Raw genomic sequence first — 19746 nt, 5'->3', positions numbered from 1 at the left:
TAAAGAGAAAACTCTACAAGAATGTCCACAGCCCTACTCTTCTTTTTTTAGCCCAACTCATGTTAGAGGTGAGCCTGGGCTGATGGAACCTAGACGTGCAGGGGATTTGCTTCCTGTGGTGTAGTCCCAAGTCCCAAGACACATTCCTGAGTCCCCTCTCTTCCTCCCTTTAATAACTACTCTAAGAGGTGCTTTGTCCTTGCAGATGATACATAAAGCCCCAGCACTGTAGCTTGGCCACTGCGATTCAAAGAGGCTCAGCTTCTCTCGAGCCAGATAAATCCAGAGCCTTACCTTACATCACACACACACACACACACACACACACACACACGCACACGCACACGCACACGCACACGCACACGCACACGCACACACCTGCCTTATCTTTCACTTATCTCAGCCTCAGCACCTGCTGGGAGATTCCTCAAGGCCTTGGTTTGCTCTTCTGGAGCATCAGCCCTTTAACTCCTGTCTTGGGCTTTGCTCTCTGAACACACAGAATGAAGCCACCCCTCTGCCACTTACTAGCAATGACTTTGTAGCAGGCTGTTTTGCCTTGCTCTGCCTCAGGCATTTCTTTGTGAAGTGAGGATAAATGATGCAGCCCCTACACAGACTTAACCGTGAAGACAACCAGGAGCTAATGTGTGTCAGTTTACTGCCCTATAACCATTAGCTTTTACTATAGCTCCTCTTTTTCAAGGGCACTATATTAATCTACTGAGGCTGCCAGAGCAATACACCAGTAACGGAGTGCCTCAAACAACAGACATTAAGTTCTTCTTATAGTGGAAACCAGAAGTCTGCTATGAAGGTGAGGATGGAGTGGGTGTCTGCTACAGCCTCTGTGGCATATGTGTGGCTGTCTCCTCACCAAAGGTACACACAGCCCTTTCTCTGTACCCATTACTCATCTCCAGTGTCTTTTTCCCCTCTGGGTTTTCAAGACAGAGTTTCTCCCTGTAGCACTGGCTGTCCCTCAACTCTCTCTTTCTGTAGACCAGGCTGGCATCAAACTCACAGAGATCTACCTGCCTCTTCCTCCCAAGCGCTAGGATTAAAGGCATGCACCACCATCACCTGGCTCAGTGTATCTTTTTGTATCCAAAATTTTTCTTCTTCTAAAGATGTCTGTCAGAGTGGGTTAGGGTCTGCTTCAAGGTCAATTTGGACTTACTCTTTAAAGGACCTCTATCCAAATACAGCTATCTTCTTTGGGATTGATGCTCGGGACCTCAACAGATGAGTTCGGGAGAAACACACGATTCAGCTCAGGACAAAAGACTCTCCAGTGTGACATTCCTGTAAGGTATGTGTCGTGCTTGCACTCTAGGTAATGCCTCAGTCCTGGGAAATCCAGGAAGTCCAGGTGCTCCAGCTCTCTCAAAGTCTTGCCTACATCACAGTATGGAAAGACAAGAAAGCCTTACGTGTTCAATCTGCAATGGTTCCATGTATGTTTCTTTTTAACTTCAAGAGGGGACAAAAGTAATATGCACCCAATAGACATTGAACTTCCGTGTTTATACTTTGATGTTCTGCCATGTTAGGAATATAAAGCTCCATGATCAAGGGGGGAAATAATCCACACAGAAATGTGCCATGTTGCTGAGCAGCAATACTTGGTAAGCAGTGGATTTATCTATAGTGACATGGTTAATTTTTACTGTCACCAAGTCACGATCAAGGGTCACCTGAGAAGAGGGAGTCTCAATTGAGGAATTGCCCACATCAGATCAGCCTTGCCTATGGGGAGTTGTTTTAATTGTTGGTTAAGGTGTGAGGGCCCAGCCCAGGTGGTGGCACCATTCCCTGGCAAGTGGTCCTGGCTCCTATAAGGAATCTGACTGATTATTGGCCAGTGCAGGGAGGAGCCAGGAGGGAGCTTTTCTCTGTGGTTTCTGCTTTATTCCTGTTTGGGTTTCTGTCCTCACTTCCCCTCAGTGATGAACTATGACCTGGAAGCACAAGGTAAAATAAACTCTTTCCTTCCCTAAGTTGCTTTGGATCAAGGTGTTTAACAGCAACAGAAAAGTGCCAAGAGCGTGCGTGCAGACCCCACTGTAGGCGAAAGAACACTTGTGTGCGCTTCTAATGCGTTGCTTTCTCCTAATGTCTCACATCTATTAGCTTGCCAGAGCCTCACTTCAGCCTTGTGAAGTATACCGTACAAGAAATAACATTCCGTTTAAAAAGAAAAAAATGGGAAAGGGACTCAGAAGCGTTCATCCTTGGTAGGCAGCCCTGCTTTTCTCTTTCTTGGTCCTTTCTTACTGTGTGCCTCCTAGACCAATTTGAGTGAATAACGGTATGGATCAGGATCCACTTACCAAGGGCAGAGCTAAGAGGCAATTAACCACCATGTAGCCCCGAGTGAGCCCTGAACTCTCTATACTAATGAGAATTAAAGAGGTTAAGCAGACAAACCTATAGCGTGTAGGTGGAGGTGATTAGCTGGTGCACATGCTGGACCTTAGAGCAATTGGCTGTATCTGACAACAAGAGAGGGCAGGATTGCAACAGGGAGAGATGCTGCTCACTGTCTGATGATCTGTTCTGAAAGGCAAGGAGGAAGCCATTGATTAGTGGGCTTTGTTTGATCTGCTCGAGGATCAAAGGGACAAACACCATGAGCAAAGATGAAAGATGACGTGGAAGCCTGTCCCCCAGCCTGCTGGGGTGCCATGCTGCTCAAGGCTCATGAATTAAGGGGGAAGACATTCCTGACAACTGTGGGAAGAAAGGTAAGCCCATCTTTTTTTTTCCAACCTGAACTCTGATATGTTCCTGACCTAGTGCCATTTATCCCTCAAGTCCTCTCAGGGTTCAGGAAACTCAAGTGTGTAAAAGGACCCAGGGATAAAGCTCTAACTCGTTTGCTTGAGGAATACAAACATGATCACCAGCTAGCATGTGATAATAGTATGATTGGACTGAGCTTGAGGAGCTGATCCACATCATTGTGAAATATTTAAACTCCTCTATGAGAGGACACAGAAGACACCTCAGCCCAGGCATCAGGGAATACGTTGAAAGAAGGAGGGGGAAGAGGAGGGGGAGGGGGAGTAGAAGGAGAAGGAAGAGGAGGAGGAGGAGGAGGAGGAGGAGGAGGAGGAGGAAGAGGAGGAAGAGATGCTTTCTGGTTCCAATTTGAGAGGAGACAACTGTATCCATGAAGCCAAGGAAGAGGCAAGACACATCAGACAATATTAACTGAATTTCTCACCTGGGCCAGGACCTGTGTCATCTCATAGGGGCCCAGTGACACCTGGTAAGATAACCATGGGGCAATTCCGTCTCATTATGTGATGAGGACAATGATTCTCACAGGGATATCAATAAAGTCACATAATTGGGTATGGCAGAGCCAGGATGTGAATTCTCCTCTGCCCACTTGAAAGCCTGGATTCTTACCAATTTTCTTATCTGTATTCTAGAGAGTTCCCTGTAATGCCTAGGGTAGACAGAAAGGGCTGGAAGCTGAGACAGATTGGTCAGTTAACACCCCATTGCATTGGTTTTAGGGAGCTACTGTGATCTCCCAATCCACCAGTTTATTTTTTATTTTTATTTTTTATAAACTTGAGAAGTCCATTGCTGAGAGAAACACCGTCTTGGTCCAGGGGCATTACTCCTCCTACTGCTGTAACAAAACAGCTGGCAGAAATGGAACAGCAGAAAGATTGATCCTGCTTACAGTATTACAGTATTTTGATTCATCCTGGCAGAGACCACTCTGCCTGTGGAGGCTGAAACATGTGGCAGTGCTTAATCCCAAGGCGTGGACAAGGAGCAGAGAAATCCAGGCTGGAAACAGGAAAACGGTGTGGATATACCTTCCAAAAGCCAGCCCCCAGTGACATATGGCTATCCCTGGCTCGGCCCCACCTCCTAAAGGCTTCACAATAGGGCCCCACGCTCCAGCATTCAAACATGAACCTATCAGGGCATATTTCAGACCCGAAGCATGACAACGGGGTTCTTCCTCTTCTCTTCCTCCCCATGGTAACGTTGGAGCTCTGTCTATGGAGGGATACATAGCATCAAGCTATGGGGTGGGGTAGGTGGGCTGAGAGCTGGGGAAAGGAGGAAGTGGCTGTGATGTAACTCTACACTGAGAGCCAGCGCGCTCACCAGCCTCGGTTACTGGTTTCCACACACCATCATGCAGCTCTTGTAGTTTCTAAATAGTAAAGTGTTCAACCTGTGGCACATGCACTACTTGTGTCCAAGACGGACTATGAATTTGACCAACGCAAAATTGTAAACTTACTTAAAACATTATGGGATTCTCTTCAGAATTCTTTGTGGGGAGGGATAACTCAATGCATAGTTCTTGAGCAGAAACTTTGTAGATGACAACGTCGTGTCACAATGTCAAAAGATTAGAGACATACCTGGCAGAGTCTATACTTTGGAAACCTTCCAGACTCTGTGGTAAACTCAGCGGCTCTGAGTTAAGCCTTATAGCTGGATGTCCCAAGGTGCTACAACTATTGTCCCAGTTCCTCTGGGTGAAGATCACAGGGGAGCTCCCCTATGACTGGCTGAAGCAGTAAAGGGCAGAAGTGTGCATAAGCATGTCTCTGCCTTCCCTGAGCTGATCACTAGCCATCTCTCACTGAGAATGTCTCAGCCCAGGAGGGTGGGGCATAGATCCACCCCAGAGACATACTTTTCTATCAGTTAACTTTCTGTTATCGGGCTACAACAGCAAAATCGAGGCAACTTATATGAGGAAGGATTTATTTGGGTTTCTGCCTCTGGAGTATCAGAGTCCATGATGCTGGGGAGCAAGCAGCAGGTTTGGCGGCAGGAACAGAAATCTGAGTGCTCACATCTTGAATCTGGAAGCTTCAACTGGGAAATGATGAGAGACATTTAATCTCAAAACCCACCCACAGTGACATTCATCTTCCATCAAGGCCTCAGCACTTGAATCTTCCCTAAAAGCACTAACATGGGGACCACGCATACAAGTGCCTGAACCATCGGAGACATTTTTCATACAGACTGCATCCCGTAAAATACATATTCATCTATCTACTCTAACATCCTCTTGGACTGTCAAAGTCTCCTGACTCTGTTAGTTTTTGAACTATTTTCCCTTGTCCCACTGTGTTTGTCTGTAACTTGTGTCTTGCTAGAAGCTTGTAGCAGAGCTGTGACACCAACAGTCAGAAGCACATGCATTCACATCGGGCATATACAAAAAGTAAGGTAGTTTATGCCATTGTAGGTGGTGATCGTTGCTATGAAGAAATGTCAGCAACAAGAGACTCATGGTGACAGGTGGGAGACTGTGGTGTTTTAGATACGGCCAGGGAAGACCTCTCAGGCAAAGTAGGGTTTGGAAAAGAACCAAATTAGATTAAAGAATAATCTGCAAGTATCCAGGAAAGGAGGCTGGCAGTTACCTGAGCCTGGAGCACACCCTTTGTGTTTAAGGAACAACAGGAGAGGCAGTGGCACAGGGTAGAAGGATAAATTAAGGAGAAGGAGGCAAGAGATGGCATCACAGAAGAAGGAGATGCCAGGCCACGTAGAATAGAGACCAGCAAGCACAAAACTTGGTATTTTTTTTCTCTTGATAAGACAGGAAGATACCAAAAGATTCTGAGCAAAGAAATGCCATGACTAAGTTATGTTTTTGGTAAGCTTGCCCTCATCACTGCCTGGAGCAGAGTGTGGACATCCAGAGCCAAACCTGCTTACCAGGTTGGAAACTGTTGGAGATGGGCCAAGTGAGGATGTGGCTCTTACAGAGCAGTAGCCATGGAGTTGAGGAGAGACAAGGAGATTTGGGATATACCATCAATACATTTGCTGATCATTGAGGTAAAAAAAGAAGCCACTGGAATGTCTGATGACAGCACATTGATGAAAGATGCTGCTATAACAAGCCAAGTTGACTGGGGCCAATTTTTGCATCTGAAAAAATGGAGGTTCAGAGGATTATTGGGGCCCTCATCTGTGCTCTGATGTGGTCATTATGGAAGCCTCAGCTGATCCTGTAGAAATCCAAGGTTGGGACCATCTTTTATAACTGTTCAATGGAGCCAAAACAGCCAGTCCTTTGCACACTCACGTTAGCCTGCCACTATTGACATCTGTCCCAGGGCAGAGACATTACCACAGTGGAGGGTTCCCTTCTAAACAGACTCTTCTCTGACTCATCAGCCACCATGGCTCCCAGCAGCCCAGGCTCTGATGGGGCACTCAAAGGCACATGCCACTCTTCCTCTGAAAATACTGACCTTAGTCTCTTGAGGAATGGGTCTCAAAGAGGGGACCCTGAGCTGGTACTCTTTTATATGTAGGCTTCAGCCATAAAGCACAGAATAACGATGCTGCAATCCATAGACCCAAAGAAGCTATGTAGCAAGTAGAGCCCAAGGGCAGATACTTGAATCTCACTGAGAAGGGAAAATAAAATAGACATTGGGGTGGATGAAAGGAGGGAACAGGGTGGGAAAGGGGATGAGACGGTGACCAGGAGGGGTCGGGTGTGGGAAGGATGGCAGGAAGGAGCACTGGAATCAGTGGCGGACAGCTGTCTGTGGGACAAGCAAGAAATCTAGGGCATTGGAAACTCCCAGGGATGTATGAGGGTGACCCTAGCTAAGACTCCCAGCAACAGGAGCATGAACCGGCCAGCTCCTGTAACCAGGCAAGACTTCCAGTAGAGGGCTGGAGACACCAACCCAGCCACAAAACCTTCAGCCCACAGTATTTCCTGTCTATAAAGGGTACAGGAATAAAAAGTGGGCAGAAAGCGAGGGAGTGACCAACCAATGACTGGCCCAACTTGAGTCTCATAACCATGAGAGAGAGTCCACCCCAGCACTATTAGTAATATTCTCCTATACTTGTGCACAGGAGGCTGGCACAACTGTCATCAGAGAGGCTTCACCCAGAAAACAGATGCAGAGACTGATAGTCAAACATGAGGTGAAGCTCAGGGATCTCATGGGCAAGGGGGCAGGGGGGAAAGGATTGAAGGAACCAGAGAGGCCAAGGATGCCACAAGAAAAGCTACAGAATCAACTAACCTGGGCCCGTAGGGGCTCCCAGAGACTGAACCACCAACCAGAGAGCACGCAGGAGACTGGACTTAGGCCACCCCCGCATATGTAACAGATGCACAGCTTGGTCTTCATGTGGGAGGTCTAACGGCAGGGTCAGGGGCTCTCTGACTCAGTTGCTGCCTTTGGATCCCGTTTCCCTAACTGGATGGCCTTGTCTAGCATCAACATAGGAAAATGTACCCAGTCCTACTACAACTTGATATTGCCAAGGTGATTTGATATCCATGGGGGGACATCCCTTCTCTGAGGAGAAAGAGAAGTGGAGTGGGGGAGGGGAGAGGAGAGGGAGGGACTTGGAGGAGAGGAGGGAGGGGAAGTTCTAATCTGGATATAAAGTAAATTAATGAATGAATGAAAACAAAAACTAAAAAGGTATTTTGCTTGCTTCTCAGTCATGCCATTTTGATCATGAACAGGGAGGTGCTTGAACAAGACCCAAACTAAAGTATGAAAGGTTTTTTTTTTAAGTTAAATTCATCAGTTAAATCTTAAAATGAATGCGATTCTAAAATTAATCGCCTCTTAAAGTGTTCTCAACTTCCCAAATTATAATCAATTCCTTTGATTTATAGCTAGGCCATTATGCTTTAAAAAATAAAAAATCCCTATTGATTCAGAACTTGTAACTATTTTCTGAGGTAAAGATGATATTTCTATTGGTTGAAATTTCTGGAAACCTGATAACCCTCAATGAACAGGAGTCTAACGTGCTGATAGTTTTATAGCTGCTGTTGGCAGAATGCCCCTTCCAAGAGCTGACATAAATCCTCTTTGATGCAGTTTTGGCATCACATTTAGATTTTTCTTCAGAGAACTTGGAGAGTGGCCTGCATCAGGTGTGGATTATAGGCAATTCCTGCACGTAGAAACTATTGTTGAATCACAGTTCTTCCCTTCAGAGAGGCGAATGCTGGGTGGCAGAAGCAGCTACAGGGCTGCGTGCTTAGTCCATAAAGGAAGCTCAGCAAGCTCTCCAACAGCAATGCAGTGGCTGGTGTAGATGACACATCCTACATGCTACACACATTAACTAAAGGGTCAAATCTTTCCCCTTTCCCTGCTACCCAGAAATCACAGGCAACCTGACTAGAAGCACATATTGTGGACTATTTATTAACTATTTGGCAAGGAACACACCTCTGTCTCCAAAACCTCCTGCATCTTACATCTCTTCAGAACCCTCTTCATGCTACCAGTCTGTGTCATCAAGAATTCTCTGCATAAATCTCTTGCCTAAAAGAACCGGCCTCTTTGGCACCCCTGGTGGACTCCTAATCTAAGACCTTACAGTTAGCAAACAGTCAGGTATGTGTGACCAGACTTTCATGTGTTTGTGCCCCCAGGTGTGTAGCAGGCATAGCAGGTGAGTGTGATAGCTATAGGGGAAATGTGTGTATGGACAGTGTGTGTCTGCACGAGGATCCCTGTGAGAGGGACATGGTCAGGATCACGTCCATCTGGTCCCCAGGTGATCCAGGTATGTGTATTTGGGTTTGTGATCACATGTATATGTGAGAGAATGAACCCGTGTGAGCTTGCCAACTGTACTTCCCAGCCATGTGAGGTAATTAACTCTGGCTCAATCGCAGGGATAGCGCCCCAAGGCCCAGGTTCGTGCCCGCAGCACTTTAGTGATATTGCTCCAAACATTTTCTTCAGGCCTCTCTAGTTTTTGCTCCTTTCCCACGAGGGGTCAAGGCCCAGAGGGGCCTTCGGTGGCTTCCTGCCCTTGGAGCTACTGCTCTGATGTATGCCCTGGGAGCTTTGGCTGTGGCAGTCTTGTCATGTTGGACCCTCTGCTGTCACTTCCAAAGTGACAACTGATGATCAGAACTGGGGCTGTCCACAAACCCAACTTCTGTGCAAAGCCTTTGATCTACTGGGACTCTCAGAGTAGAGCAGGACTTGGCAAGGATACCTTTGATGGGGCCTGGCCAATAAGGAGCTTGGAGTTGGTCCCTGACCATTCCCTTCAGGCTTGGATGCTGATCGTGCCCCTCAAGGGTCAGCCTCAGAAGCAGAAAAGTTGGGAAGAGAGCCAGCTATGCTATACCTTGCTTCTTGGCCTTCTTGGAAAATCACCATCTGGATGTTTGGCCTGGTGAAACTCACATTCAGGAATGCAAAATGTTGGTTCTGAGAAAAATTTCTCCAGCAACCACCTGCTTATGAGTTCAGCTGGTATCAATGGAATGGTGACAGAGACAACAGAGCAAAGTCATTACATATACAACCGTAGAATGAATGGACGCCTGCTGTCCCCATCTGTGGCTCTACTTGCATGGACATCTCCAAATGACCCGGTGACACTTACAATTTCAGGTTTAGTGAAACACATTCTGTGTCCCCTGATAGAAACGCTCTTTGTCTGGAGATTAAGACCTTGAACCCAGAAGAAATCAAGATTGTGGAGATGAAAACCAAGGAATCCCTAGTTGGGTCACACTTGGTTCTCAGACTCCCATTTTGTAACTACTGGGAATTACAGTAGACTCAATAGTGATCTTCAAATACATCAACCTCTTATTTCTAGAACCAGTAAATGTTGCCTTAGATAAGAAAGAAAAAGGTGCCCTTGTAGATGTGACTGGTTAGAGACTTCAGAATGGTAGGAGAAGGCTGGATCACTCAGGTGGGCCTACGCGCCACCACAGACAACTTTATAAAGGAGGACAGAGGGGAAAGAGAAACCGATGGAAGAGGAGAGAAAAGAGAGGGCCACGCGATGATGATGGCAGAGATTTGCATGATACAACCATAAGCCAAGGAGTGCTAACAGCCACTGCCAGAGGCTGGAAAATTCAAGGAGTGAAATTTCCACTGGAGACTCTGGAGGGTGCACAGCACTGCAACATTTTGATTTCATAGGAATAATGATTCTGCTGCCGAGTAAGTTTCAGGACAGCCAGGACTGTGCAAAGAAACCCTGTCACAAAACAAACATGAAAAAAAAAAAAACCAACAAAAAGCCAAAACAGCAACAAAATAAAGAAATAATGACTTCACATATTTTTTTCATAACTATAACAGAACATGGTTACATCTTTTGAAGTCACCAAATTTATAGTGATTTTATGCAGCATCTACAAGAACACAGGCCAAAATATTACTGGTTTGTACCAATGGCACTCACTGGAAAACAACATCCTTAACCTCATGATTTTTCCTAAACTGGTCCTATCTGATTTCTTAATGTCTCACTTCATCATTCCAGTAAGTCTACATTCTCATATTCATCAGTAAATAGATAATATGGAAAATTTAGGAACTGGTGTCCCTGAGTCAAGTCAAATTCAGGACGGTGAGAGCAGGGGTGTTTCCATTATACAACCTCTTCTCCAAGGCTCATAAGCCACCATATGAGGCTATAGGTAGGCCAAAGGCAAAGAGGCCATGGAACCTCAACTCATCTCTTCTTTGTTCATTTTCTTTGTAGAATGTTTGTGTCAATTGGATTCCCAATTTTTAGCTATAGAAAACTGGCTGACAGAAGTGTCTTTTTTTTCTGCTGTAATTATTTTTTAAGTTATGTGAATATGTGTATGGTTATGTACACCTGAGTGTAATGCCCACGGATTCCAGAATTAGGTTCCCCGAAGTTACAGTTACAGGGAGTTATGAGCTTCCCAGTGTGGGTGCTGGCTACCAAACTCTAGTCCTCTGCAAGAACAGTGTATGCTCTTAACCACTGAGCCATCCCACCAGCCCTGGAAGCTTCTTCCCTTGCAGTTTACCCTTTATATTTGTTTTGTTTTCTAATCAAGTACCATACTGAATTAAGAAACAAAACACTCGAGGCTCACCCAGGGTGTTTCTCCCATGCCTAAGTAAAGGGATCTCTACAGCTTAGGTCTTTTCAACAAAGGCGAATGGGGCAATTACTCTACCAGCTCACAGAGCCTGGCAGTCCCTCTCCAGCACAAAAAGCAAGCACTCCCCCAGAAGCAGGGAAAGAAATGCTATTGAGGGCTTTCCCCATCTGTTTTTTTTAAGTTTGTTTTTGTTTCTAAATTTTAAAGCCCAAAATGGGCCAGTACTGTAAATAAAACATGTGATCTCATTTGAAAAATTTATTATAAGGAATTTTGTTTATAATTTCATGCTTTCCAGTAATAATTAATTGGAGGTCTTCTGTGGTCCCCAAAGAACAACCATCGTTCAGACTGGGGAGAAGGATGATCCAACCCAGCCTCTCCCCATCTCTCATCCTTGGCCAAATGAGCCATAGCCATTTCTGCTTTTGCTTTAGCCTACTTTGAGGAAGTTACACTGATACTAGGTGGATAATAGGAGTTGCCTGTTTAAATGCCCAGGGCATATTTATCAAGCCTGTGGGTGACACTAAGGTTAGAGCACTCCTTGGGGATCCCTTAGGTCTAGAGACTCTACCAAAGCTGTCTTGAGCCTTTAAAGTCACACCCCACTTTACCCCTTGAGTGCCAAGAATGGAAGGTTGATCAGTTGTTTGGCACAACACAAAAAACACAGATATATGTACACATCTGTATTTGTGTAAAATGCTAAAAAAGAGTTACAGTAATGTGGATGGCTAAATGTGAAATTAATTGAGTATGTATGGATACATTGGACAAGTAAATTTTTTTACATAAAATATCTCAATCTTTTTGACAACTGAGTCAGTATAGGCCAGGTTGTTCTGTGTGACAAATAATCCCTAAATCTTAGTTATTTATCCCACAAGGATAATTGGTTCTCTTGATTGATTTACCTCTCCAGGATGGTTGAGTCTCTTGCTTGGAATGGCTCAGAGATATGAGGTAGCTGGTGTTGGGAATATGTCTTTTGTGACAGGAGGCAAGAACGTTTTAAGGGATTGCTTATCTATATATAAGAGACACATATTACTCTGACCAAAGATTATGAGATAGAATTCATCTCACAATCCTTCCATTTCAAAAAAAATCCAAGAAGTTCAACTTTACTATGTCACTCAAAGGTGAGGATGGAAGAGGAGGAGAGAGAAGCACCTCGGCATGTTTTGTGAACAGAACTTGCAACCACAGAACCACCTATGGCATGAGTGCTTTCAAGGCATAGAAACCCACAGAATCAACTACACAGGGATCGTAAGGGCTCCCAAAGGCTGAAGGGATAATCTGCATTATCTGAGCTAGGTCCTCTGCCTATGTGTAGGGTCTGAGCTAGGTTCTCTGCCTATGTGTAGGGTCTGAGCTAGGTCCTCTGCCTATGTGTAGGGTCTGAGCTAGGTTCTCTGCATATGTGTAGGGTCTGAGCTAGGTCCTCTGCATATGTGTAGGGTCTGAGCTAGGTCCTCTGCATATATGTAGGGTCTGAGTTGGGTCCTCTACATATATGTAGGGTCTGAGCTAGGTCCTCTGCATATATGTAGGGTCTGAGCTAGGTCCTCTGCATATGTGTTATGCTGGCACAGCTTGATGTTCTTGTGGGACCCCTAAGAGTGGAGTGGGACGATCTCTGACTCTTTTGCGTGTGCTTGGGGCCCTTCCCTCCTACTTGGTTGCCTCATGCATCCATGATATAATGATTTGTGCCTAGTTGTTTTGTAATGAATGTATTATGCAGTGTTTAGTTAATATCCCTGAGAGGTCTGCTATATTTTTTAAGGGAAAAGGAGCAGGAGTGGATCTAGGAGAGAGGGGAAGTGAGGACAGACTTGGAGGAGTGCAGGTAGGGAAAGCTGCAGTGAGGATATAATGTATGTAAAAAATTAAAAATAAATAGAAACAAAAATCCCACTGTGTTAGAGACATCCAGACCACAGAGGAGAAATATCACAGGAGAGAGAGGGAACAAGGTGCATAACTTGCCCCAGTCATGCATCTAATACATCACCAAAAGCAAGAAGCTAGGCTTAGACTTGGGCAATTTGATATCTTCCTGATATCGCCCCAACACGTGTATTTACATGTGTGCATGCATAGACAAACATATATACATGTACACACACACACACACACACACACACACACACACACATACACACACACACACACACATACACACACACACCCTGAGTTGCCAGTTAAACTGGACTAGGACCAGGAGCTGTTGGGTTAATGTACCCTGTGCACGCATCCAGGAGGGAAAATTCAATGAAAGTTTGAACCAAAGTCTTTAGGGAGGATTTGAGGTCAAACCAGGGAGGATAATGCTCAGTTATTAAGACTAAAAGTCAGGATGAAAGCCGAGGAGGAAAAAGCAGGTTGGGGAAGAGCCTTTAAAGTCAAGGGCCAGGGTCAGGACAGAGGAGTATGCCTAGAACAAAGGGGCTAGTGTGGTGCTAGGCACTGAACCCAAAAATGCTCTGTACTTCTGCATGGGTGAGCATGGCTGCTTCACAGTCTAAGGGGGCAGCTGGGCATGGTATATTATGCCAAGGTAGGCCAAGCTCTTTCTGTTCACCCTGGGACAGGGTGAGCCTTACAAGCCTAGAGAAGGTGGAAAAGAACGTGAGCATGGAGCATGAAATGTGTGTTGAAAGTCCACCTTGACAGGGACGGAACACATGGTTTTTATTGAACCATCTCCATGTGCCTTATTTTCTTTCTCTTTTGTGCTATTGAGTCAATCCCAGGAGCTTTTAATGTCAGTTAGTGCATTTCCAGCTCTGAGCTTTCCATTAGATTTTACGTCTTCTATTTCTTCCTGAAAGTCCCCATCTTTTTTTTATTGTGTCAAGAATATTTAGTCTTCTTGTGATATTTTTGATGATTCAAAAATCTGGGTCATTTCTGTGAGATGTAATCTACTGAATATCTATTCTCCTGTGTGTTTTGATTTTCTTCTTTTTACCTTTTTACAATAAAAATTTTCATTCTTGAGAATTTCATACAGGTGTACAATGAAAACTGATCACATCTATCTCATATTTACTTCCTCTAAGTCTCCCCATATACCTTACAACATATCCCCCTCCTGGCTTCATGTATTTTTCTTTTTATAATTTTGAAAACCTACTGAGTGCAGTTAGTGCTGCCTGTGTGTGAATAGGTTTGAGACTATCAACTGGAGCATCAGAATCCTACTAGTGACAATAGCCCCTAACCAAGAACCCTACTAGTGACGATAGCCCCCCAGAATCCTATTAGTGAAGGTAGCCCCCCAGAATCCTACTAGTGACGGTAGCCCCCCAGAACCCTACTAGTGATGATAGCCCCCAGAATCCTATTGGTGATGATAGCACCCCAAAGGATGACTCTTCTTCTCTTAGCAACTATCAACTCCTCAGTAAATGTGGGGCCCAGAGATCACCTACTCTTTCTTTGCTGGAACTTTGATTAGCTTGGTCCTATGCAGGGTTTTTGTAGGTGACTACACTGCTGTGAGATTTTGAGTGTCATAGGCATCTCACAGTGCTCCTCTCTGTCCTCTGGCTCTTATACTCTCCGTGCCTCCTCTTTGGTGATAGTCTTTGAGCCGTCAGGTGATTGTTGATATGGGCAGCATTAGAGTCCACTAGCACACTCACTCTCACTCTCAATGTTTTGACCATAGTTTAGATTTTAGTTTTCTATAGGTTTTCATATAGATAGGTCAGTGGTTCTCAACCTTCCTCATGCTGCGATGACCCCCAACCCTAAAGTTATTTCTGTTGCAACTTCAGAACTGTAATTCTGCTACTGTTATGAATCATACTATAAATATCTGATATGCAGCCTCTGTGAAAGGACCGTTGGACCTCCTCAGGTCAAGAGCTGCTCTTCTAAGCCTTTTTTCAGACTTGAAAATGAGCTGTAGGTTGGCAAGTAATCAATATGTTTGAGTGTAGGCCACACATTCCCAAAAGTGTTTGGTGGGTTTCTTGATATAACCAGGTCTTTTAGAACCGTTGTGGTGCTGTTTGAGGCCTGGCTGGGTAGAGCGGTGGTCTCTCCTGTAGTAGAGCTCTCAAAATGCTTTTACTGTTTTAAAGCTCAGATCAACCACCACTACAAGGAGGATTCTGATTGGTGGGGCTCACCCTCAGCTGGGAGTGACCCTGGAGGGGGCCTGCATGCTCTGCAGTAAAGAGAGATGAGGCAAAATATCTTCTGTCATTGACAGCATCGCCAGCACCCAATATATGGTGCTGACAACTTTTCCTTTGCTCCATTCAGCCCTTCTTTGGCTTTTAAAAAATATTTATAAAAATAAAGACATTATCTAGTAGACAAGTGGGGCATATTAAATGGCATGAGCAAGCTGAGGTGTAATGTCTAATGTCTGGCACATCATACAAATTCAGTTGCTCTTGAGAATTTGCGTGGCTTAATGAAAAGGGCTGAGATATCAAGAGGCAGAAATTAAGGACAGAGCTGACTTCTTTAATTAGATTTGTCTGAGTGGTGTTATGATGGTGAGGGGCCTCAGTCCCAGTCACAGCCAGTGCTCAGGGGATTTAGATGCTGTCCAGCATCTGGGACCATGCTGGGAACTGAAAGGCAAGCACATTGTTCCACAGAGTTGCAGAGGATGCTCTACAGAGAGCAGAACATGTGCCAGGCAGCCCTGCAGCTCTTTTCAGGTGCACAGGTTCAGGCTTTACTGTGTGGCCTTGGGGGTCCTTAAGATCATCCTCCCATTCAGAGACAGACGATGAACTGAGTCTTGGTGGAACTCGCACAGGTCCCAAAGCGTCTCTCTTTGAGGGAGAGAAGAAAGAAGTACACGAATGGTCCCTCTCCTCACTCAGGCCATTGGACCTCCAGATCCTGAGTGGGGACAATCACAATATATATTTAAATTTTATAGTGAGTACACAGGTCAGACACACCCCCGCGGCGGTTAACTCCATTTGTCATCTTGTCTGTAGCTGAGGATTTATACTAGAGCATACGCTGCCCTGCATTCCTGTGAGGGATTTTCTTGGTGAGAGGATTTAAAGCAGGAAGATCCGCTTTTAGTGTGCTCAGTACCTTTTGGAGGCAGCCCAGATGAAAGAATCATGGAAGAAGGGCGCCCCGCCTGCTTGCCCCCGCTCTCACTGCCTGCTTGGCGCCCCCACCCTCTCTCACTGCCTGCTTGCCCCCCCCCCCAGCTCTCACTGCCTGCTTGCCCCCCCCCCACCCTCTCTCACTGCCTGCTTGCCCCCGCTCTCACTGCCTGCTTGCCCTGGCTCTCACTGCCTGCTTGCTCCCCCCCTCACTGCCTGCTTGCCCTCTCACTGCTTGCTTGCCCTGGCTCTCACTGCCTGCTTGCCCCCACTCTCACTGCCTGCTTGCCCCCCCCCCTCACTGCCTGCTTGCCCTCTCACTGCTTGCTTGCCCTGGCTCTCACTGCCTGCTTGCCCCCACTCTCACTGGCGGGTTCATCCATCCCTGCTGTTGCAGCATCCCTTCACTGAGACTAAGAGCAACTTCTTTGCTCTTCCACTGTAAACTAAAAAAAGCATTTTCTCCAGGCTTTCAGGGCAAAACAAGGGCTACTGAGACATCAGACTCTTGGGCTGAGAAGCCACAGGTTCTTAGCCTTCCCAGTGGGAGACTGCCATTGATGGAGGCCCTAACATAGACCACAGCCTATAATCACCCTCTGATTATATGTATTAATATTTTCATATAGTCTATCGGCTCTATTCTTTTGACGACCCTGATTAACATGTATCCTTGTTTTTGTATTTTGATCCTGACTTAGGCAATGCTAGTCAAATGTGGCACTCTTTCTTTTGTAGACTATTTGGAGCCTCGGGACATACCTTATTACAACCACTACAAAAAAAAAAAAATCTGAGAGGAAGTTAGCCATATATACCTGGAAGAATTTAAATTTTCTGATGACTAGCATGCTTCTTTAAAAAAAAAAACACACACACACATGCATTATATTGGCATTTTGCCTCTAAAAATCAATAATGAGTGTAATCTAACACGAGGTGCTTTGTGGCTCCCAAAGAAACCATGGACAGTTTGCATCTGCTTTTATCAAAGGCCTATAGGGAAGGTCAGGAAGCCCTCACCTGAAGGGTAAAAACATCTATCTATTGTGGGTCCTGGGAGGACATTCTAAAATGTTGAGGAGGATATGGGCCCCGAAGAAAGGCAACTTTCACCCATTGTAATTAGTCAGCTTTAACTATCATGCCCTAGACTAAACTTAACTTTTCCAGGGGATGGAGTCTTAGAAACATCTGTGCATTTGTGTGTCTATAAACATGTCAAACATGCTGGGCTTTGTGTATATCATGCCTGTGGTTCCTGCCCAGTGTGCAGGTGCCACAGCCCAGAGCAGTATGCCTTCCATGCTAATAGAAACATACAGTACACAAGCTGGTGCGTATACACCTATGTGTATGAATGTATGTGGGTTTTATCCGCAGTGCTGGCCTCTAAAGCTGTCATCCTATGGCAGATGCTGCTTATATGGCTTCTTGGCTGATTCCCCAGCCCTCATTAGCACACACACTTTCTCTCCATCGTCTGATCACTCATCACTACCGGTAGCTGGAAGCTTGCCAGATGGAAGCTGAAACTCCTCACAGTTTCCTGAGGATCCACATGTCTGTATCAGCCCTAAGTTCATCCCAGGACCAGGGACATTCCCAAGGGTCAACAGGAGGGAATTCAGTTCACTCATGTGGATATCTGTCCTAAGCCCTTTACTGGCAGCCCTATCTTGGTCCTCCAGTAGGATATACTAAAGGCAGGCTCTGCTATCAACTTCAGCCTATAATGGGTGGAACTTGTATTGAGGCACAGGCTTATGGCTGATGGGGATGTTGAAATGGTCCACAGACGATAGTTACTGACAACCATGTTGGTTAAGCTAATTAAAATTTGAGTCTTTATTAATGGCCAGACCTAGAGTGGTTTCATGCTGCTGGAAAGTCTGTTGGTGCACAGGCTCAGGGGTACAGCCTTTTAAAAGACAAAACTACGGTCACATCAGTGTCAGGGCAGGGCTTACGGTAGTAAGGAATCTAGAGTTGCCTACTAACATCTTCTCCTTGTAAGCCTCAGAGGTGTCTTCTACACATTGCATATTCAGTTTGGGCCATGGTCAAGGTCATGGACAGTTCCAGAAGTGTTGCCAAGGAGGAGGTGGCTGGTGAGAGTGGAAGGCTGAGAAGTGACCAGGCTGGCACAAAATAACATTGGCACAGGATGGTATTTGCTTGGTCATTTCAAATGACTGTGAGTAGAGGAGCAAGTTCTCCTTCATAATTCTTCATACTATCCTAATAACTAACTGATATAGGCATGATAATTAATATTTATTATTAACTTGATTAGGTTTAGAATAACCTAAGAGACACTCCTCTGAGCATGTATGTGAAGTTGTTTCCAGAAATACTTAGCTGAAGAGGAAAAAGCACAGTGAAGGCCACCATCCCATGGCTGGAGTCTCCGGCTGAATAATAAGGAGCAAAAGAGAAGGCGAGCTAAACACCGACATTTGTGTCTCTCTGCTTTCTGACTGAGAATACAGTGTGACCAGGCACCTCTTGTCACCACCTCCATCCCTACTCCACCATGATGGACTGTGTTCCTCTGAACCTTGAGCCCAAAGAAACCCTTCTTCTCTTGAGTTGCTTTTTGTCAGGTATTTGCTCACAACAAGAGTAACTGATGCCTGGGTAATGAAGGTTGAGATAGAAGTTGGGTACCAATTAGGAACAAGGCTGCTTTCCCTGTGGCGTGCATGCTCTGCCTGAGCCTGATGTAATTTCAAGTAAAAAACGAGCTGCCATTGATTCAGTTCAGCACTTCCTAGGCACCTCCGTGTGTCAAGTCTATGTCTTTCCTTCAAAGAATGCCATAGCATTTGGAGTGACAGAATGATCAGTGAGCTAGGGCTGCCGTGCCCGAGTACCACCGACTGGTCAGCATAAGCAACAGAAAGGGCTCTCTTCATAGTTCAAGATAGCAATTCCTAGCACCTGCACGGAAGCTTACAACTCTCTGTAACTCTGATTTCAGTGGGTCTGCTGCACCCTTGCAGACTCTAAGGCACTGCATGTATGTGAGGCACTGCATGTATGTGGTGCACAGGCATACACACAGGCAGACATCCATACATATAAAATAAGATATCAGGGTGACAGTGGATTGGCTTCTGACAGGATCCATGAGGTAAACATGGGTTCCAAGCTTTCCTCTGCTTGGTAGACGGCCAGTGTCCACCTCCTCCCTGCAGCTCCACACTGTCTTCTCTTAGTGCAAATGTTCTTCTTGTGTAAGGATGCCAGCCATGTTGGATTAAGAGTGACCATAATGTATTCACTTTAACTTCATTACTTCTTTGAGGCACAAATCTGATATGAATTCGGGATGGGGGTGCTGAAATTTTAACATAGAAAATTTGGGAGAGGGAACACAATTCTATGCACAAAGTAGACCAAACTCACTTTTTGTTGTTGCTGTTAAATACTAGTTCCCTGTGAAGACTTGTAGTTTTTTGGGTAGGGCTCGATGCTCCCTCCTATGAGGTACCCTAAAAACTGCCTTTCTGGCTTTGTGTTGGTTACTATGTTCAATCTACTGCCTCCCTTACTAGTCTGAGGACTCAAGGTTTGGGCACACAATATTCTGCTAGTGCCTGGGGTGATCTTTGACACTTATGAGTGACGTGAGCCTTTGTCATGTGGGTGGGAAAAGGTCGGGAATCTCTAAGGATGCTCTAGAAGCTTCTACGGTGTTGATGATGATCACAGCGCGAAGGAAGCATTGGCTTTAGG

Source organism: Acomys minous, assembly GCF_964271855.1.
Source record: "Acomys minous genome assembly, chromosome: 2".
Classification (NCBI taxonomy): domain Eukaryota; kingdom Metazoa; phylum Chordata; class Mammalia; order Rodentia; family Muridae; genus Acomys; species Acomys minous.
This window is presented reverse-complemented; position numbering follows the sequence as displayed.